This window comes from Protopterus annectens, chromosome 3.part0, assembly GCF_019279795.1.
Source record: "Protopterus annectens isolate FY-2018-M chromosome 3.part0, PAN1.0, whole genome shotgun sequence".
In the NCBI taxonomy this organism is placed as follows: domain Eukaryota; kingdom Metazoa; phylum Chordata; order Ceratodontiformes; family Protopteridae; genus Protopterus; species Protopterus annectens.
In genome coordinates this window covers 262,404,843-262,410,714 of record NC_056731.1, presented here as the reverse complement: position 1 = coordinate 262,410,714, position 5,872 = coordinate 262,404,843, and the positions used below count along the sequence as shown (strand labels likewise).

The 5,872-nt window shown below is 38.1% G+C and overlaps 1 pseudogene; it reads left to right on the top strand.

Annotated features, from left to right (window-relative positions):
* The first annotated feature begins 377 nt into the window (after window positions 1-377).
* The window catches only part of LOC122796825, a 103,270-nt pseudogene continuing 97,775 nt past the window's right edge, over window positions 378-5,872 (top strand).

Here is a 5,872-nt window from a genome sequence, read left to right as displayed (position 1 = left end):
AAAATAATTCGCTTAAAAGCCACTTCGCTATTTTGCCTTTTCGTTGTTTTAAGTTCGACCAAGACGCATTCGATAGAATGCGTCTTCAGTCATCTAACAGGAACCCAAAAATACTAGCCACCCCAAATACCAAAGACTGTAGAAAAGAATATTGTCATCACGCATCATAATAGTATTGCTAGTGGGACACAAAGATGAACCAGAAGAAGAGCTAGGCAATGTCCTTAAGTAACAGATAAGAAAGAAAGAAAGAAAGAAAGAAAGAAAGAAAGAAAGAAAGAAAGAAAGAAAAGAAATAGTGAAAGGGAGAGAAAACAGGCAAAGTTGTAGGCTTACTTATTTTATGCATTTACTTATTTATTTATGTTTTAAAAGGTATGTGGGCTAGTCTGTGGATCCTTTTCATCCATGACACAGTAGAAACAGCAGGAACAGTAATAATAGCATCAGTAGTAGCAGTAACAGTAGTAGTTGCAATAGAAGAAGTAGCGGTACCAATGCTAGCTGCAGCATCGGTCTGCAGTAAGAGTTGCAGTAGTAGTATTATTAGTATTAGTAATACTACGAACATTATCAGTCATTTTAGCAATGGTAGTAGTAGCAACAGCAGTAATAATAGTAGTGACAGTAGCAGCAGTAGCAATAGTAGTGACAGCAGAAGCTATAGTAATAATAATAATAGTGACAGGAGCAGTAGTAAGAATAATAATGGCAGTGGCAAGAATAGTAATAGTAGTAGTGACATTAATAGCATTAGTAATGATAGTGACAGTAGTAATAGTAGTGATAGTAGCAGCAGTAGTAGTAATAATAGTAGTGACAGTAGCCTTAGTAGTAACAGTAGCAACAGCAGTAATAATAGTAGTGACAGTAGCTGTAGTAGCAGTACTAGCAGTAACAGTGACAGTTATAGCAGTAGTAATAATAGTGACAGTAGCAGTATTAGTAATCGCAGTTATAGTAGCAGCAGTAGTATTAATAGCGGTGACACTAACAGTAGTAGTAATAGTAGTGACAGTAGCAGTATTAGTAATAATAGTAGTGACTAGCAGTAGTAGTAGTGATAGTAGCAGTGGTAGTAGTAATAATAATAGTAGGGATAGTAGCAGTAGTAGTGGTGGTAGTAAAAATGTGATATCAGTAAAATGAGTGCATGTAAGAAAAGAAAGAAGTTAGGGTGAAAGCAGTAGTTTTTCATTGCACTCCAAATTATTTTTTACACAGAATCTGTATGGGGTGGGTAAAATAGTGCTGGTGTTTGGCTACTTTCAAGGAAGCATAATAGGAAACATGTTAGCACCTCGCTCATTAAGTGAAGTCCAAAAATGTGCATGTGAGAACTGAAACAGAATTTTGCTAAGTAAATCATATTTGGTGAGCACTAAATAGTTTGTTCTGTTCTGAATAATAACTGTCTCATTCTTAGCACTTTATGAAGAAATGACTCTTTCAGTTTGGATGGCAATTACAGGTGCTGCTGCAGTTAAAATATATATTTAGCTGATTAAAATTAGGGTGAGCTGGAATCAAATGCAGCTTCCATGTAGTTTGAGTGCTTGCTTAATTTGTTTCTCACTCTCTCTCTGATGCACACAAACACACGCACAAACACACACACATATATACACAGATACATTCATGTGAACAGATTAATATATTTGGTCCATCAACTTGTTATAGTACTCTGCATGTCTACGCATTTTATAAAATATCAACATTTTTAACATAGTACAAACACACAAATTAAATATAACTTGATGTATATGCAATCCAGTTTCTTAGACTACATCACAATCTTCAAATAAAGCCTCTTTTAAATATATGGAATAGAGGAAGTTGGAGACCTTTTCACAAGTAAATTGTTCTATAAAGAAGTCAAAATATTGTTTCCCTTGACAAAAATCCAGCAGGGAAGCAATAGATAGTGTTTTACTTATATGCTACACCTAACTTGCATCAATACAGTTCATGGGAAGTTAAGGAAGAGTGACACTAGGCTCAAGGGCCCCGCTTCCCAGTTAGAATAGGGGTTAGGTAAAGGGAGAGATTTACTGTAAATGCAAGTGTATGTTTTAGGATTAGGGTAAGAGTTTTCGTTTAATTATACTAGGTAGCATTTCCTAACAAAAGTTGATATATGGTGATCAAAATAAACTTCATTGTCCATGGATGTACCTCAGTCTCATAATATTTATTTTTAGGAGTTACTATTTATGAGTTAGGTACAGGGGTATTATTGCTTCCTGAAGGACTAATACTGCATTTCTTTGCATTGAGAATAAGACTGTGGCTCTGACATGAGAGATTTGTGTCAGGTAGGTGCTTTGGTGTATATCGATTGTGTCTAGTGAGCTAATGACAGCCCCAACTTTGCAGCTATTAGCAAATTTAATCAACCAGAGACCCTTGGCATTGGCTTGGACATCAATGAAGTGCTAAACAGAACTCTGTGGGATGTCACCGATGATCTGCCTTTTTGAGAAAAGCATTCTTCCAACCTTAACTGTGAAGGTGCTCTCTGAACTACATAATGCTTAACATTTAGATGGATTAAAGGCTTTATCTGAATCCAGGTAGCCAGTGTGCACTGATTAGACTACATCCAGTGCTTCCAGTAGTTTCTCAAAAAAATTCATCAGACTTAATAGACAAGACATTACCTTTCACAGAGCCATATTGGTAAGGATCAAGGGCTTATAACTTCCTAATATAATTGATTATTAGCTCCATAATGATATGTGCCTTTATTTTACAATTAGTCAATAGTTCCTTGTGTTGGTGGCAGGGCCACCTTCGTGGCGAGTACTACAATAGCTGTCCTACAAGATTCTAACAAATTTGCAGCAGAATGTGTTAAAGATAATTCTATGTACTGCGAAAAGTTTATTATGCAGATTTTATAGACATTAGCAGTATGTTTGCACCAAGAGTGTGGCATAGTCTGAGGCACTGTAATAACTCTTTTTTGCTTTGTAACATTAGAAGTTCAAATAAAGAAATAATGCAAACAGATAAGATCACATGATAAATGGCAACTTGTGTTAGCAAAAAGTGCCATTTACACTGTCCTATCATGGGCTTTGTAGATTTTATAACAGTTTGACTGCACAATGATGAAATATTTGGGAGTGTGAATAGAAAAAAACACTAAAAATACAAAAAAGGAAGAAAATAAATATCTAAAAACAAAACAGAAGACATACTAATATAAGTAGTGAATAAGCCAACTTTGCTGTAGTTACTTAGGCTACCAATCATTCAATGTATACCTGTCCAATTTTCCTAGTTTTTTGCTCATTCAGTCTAGCAGCCAGTATAGAGGCTGAATTTTTATTTCCTGTGCAGGAAATAAATCCTATAATAAGTAAAAGGTAAAGTTAGGAATATAACATATTGTCATCCACTGGTCTGTAGGTGTCTATATATTTTATTTATTTATTGAGATTTGATTAAGCCATGGTGGTACAACGGTAGCGTTGTTGCCTCACAGCAAGTGGTTCTCCTGTTTGATTCACGGCTTGAGTGCTTCCTGTGTGGAGTCTGCATGTCCTCCCTGCGGTCGAGTGGCCTCCGAAAGACATGCGTGAATGGGCGTGCCTTCGCTGAAGGTTGGGCATTGGGCTGGCAACTTGGCACCATAAAAAATCTACTGCCAATCATTAGCAGACCGGAGTTCTGCTGTGGCGACCCCTAACCGGGAAAAGCTGAAATGACAAACAACATTTATTGTGATTTGATTATTGGGAAAGTCTAATTGTAGGTGTCTGCTTTCAGCAAAGGCCCAGAGTGAAAAACACCAAAGTAGTACAAAAACATTTTAAGAACAATAATTTTACAGTCTTCAAAAATAATACAAAAGCATATACAATTTAAATAATTTTACCAAACTAGACATACCCTGGGAATTCATTAATACCTACACTAAGTGTAAACTAAACGTACACCATTCTGAGTTAACAGGCAACACAAGCGTAACTCATACTATCTTCCTCCTAATTTTAGTTTTCCTATTGATTTTCTTACAGCCTGAAATATCAAGGGGGATTTATAAAGATTACCACAAAGTGCAGACTACATGTACACTTTATGTAATCTTCCTGACTGACTGGAAAAAACAACAAATGTGGTATGGATGTTCTTGAATATAGATCGTGCACACTTAGTGTAGATGTTAATGAATCTGTCCAACTTTGGTTAAAAACAGATACAACCTATATGACAATGATTTAAAAGTTACAGAAATTTTAGCTAGTTTAGAAAAATTAAAGTTAGATTACCTCAGCCGCATCATTAAAGCACACACCAAAAGCAACACTTAACATCACACATAAACCTACATCGAATGAGCCCTCAGGAGCAAAGCCCATAAGGTAAGCAAACTCTTTAACTAGCTCTCTTGTCATGGGGGATTCTATGTATGATGCCCCTCTCATCAGGCTGGTAAGGAGAAGATAATGGTTGTGTATCTGGAGCTAGGAACTGCAATATTGTGCACACACTCAAGTCACTGTACCACAGGTACCCATATGATTCTATTATAGTCCATGTGGGTGTAAATGATCTGAGGCATACCTCAATGGACTGTTTGAAAAGTGACATTATGGATCTCTCTGAATATGTGTCACAGACAGGTGCAGGCCTTGCATTGAGAAGCATTCTTTTTTCATCAAGGGTGATGCCACACTATGAACAGAAAATTATTGATTTTAATAACTGTCTTAGCTTCTGGTATCACTCCAGAGGAAACCAATATCTATCAGCATGGGACAATGTGTCTGGTTAACAGACCATGTTGCTTTGATGGTCTCCAACTGTCCCACCCAGGTTTTTGTATATTGGCTAAAATGTTATCCACCCCCTTAGAGCCTTTTTTAAGCAATGTCAAAATGACAAAACTACCAACATAATAAAAAAAAAAATCAAAGCAACCTTAAGGTGATACTGTTCAATGCTAGGAGACTAAGCAAGAAACTCCACACCCTACAAGCTCTTCTCACTCTTGGGAATGTAGCCATTTGTATTGTTTCCAAGACTTGTTTAAAGCCACAGAAAGTATTCTGGCAGTGCAAGGCTACAGTGCTTTCCACACAATTAGACCAACAGCAGCATAGACAGGGGCTAAAGGTGGAAGTACCTCAATCTAAATTAGCAACAAATACAACTCCAGGTTGGTTAAACAAGATGATGAGGCCAGTTATTGAGTACAACACCCCCCCTTTGGCATGTACCTCACAAAGCACATGCAGCAGATGGAGAGACCACACAGGTTCCTCACCGGGAGAATCCAGGGCCTCAAACATCTGCCCTACACAGATAGGCTAAAAGTGCTGTTCCTCTACTCAATTTCATACAGACTCCTCAGAGGTGACTTCTGTCTGGCATACAAAGCAATCTCAGACCCTGCCTTGATGGGACTGCTGCCTTTCCTCTACTCAATTTCATACAGACTCCTCAGAGGTGACTTCTGTCTGGCATACAAAGCAATCTCAGACCCTGCCTTGACGGGACTGCTGCCTTTCCGTAAGTCAAGCTCCACTTAAGTAACCCATATGCGCAACCTCAACCTGCTCTGAGACATCAATAGGACTTGTTGGCAGGACAGATTTATGTCCCAGGGACTCCCTCATTTGTGGAATAGTCTCCCTCTCCACAGAAAGCAGAGCACCTCATTATCCCTTTTTAAGCGCAACCTGGATAACTGGATGGGAAACAGAAAACACACCCCTGGGATTCCACCTGTGTCCCTGCTGGACAGGGGCTTTGGGTGCTGGCTTGTCTAAACATGGGCTATGCTCTTGGATAGGCTTATAAGGGCTTCTAGGCCAATAGCCTAGTAACATCCTATGATCCTATGATGCTATGACTGCTGAAA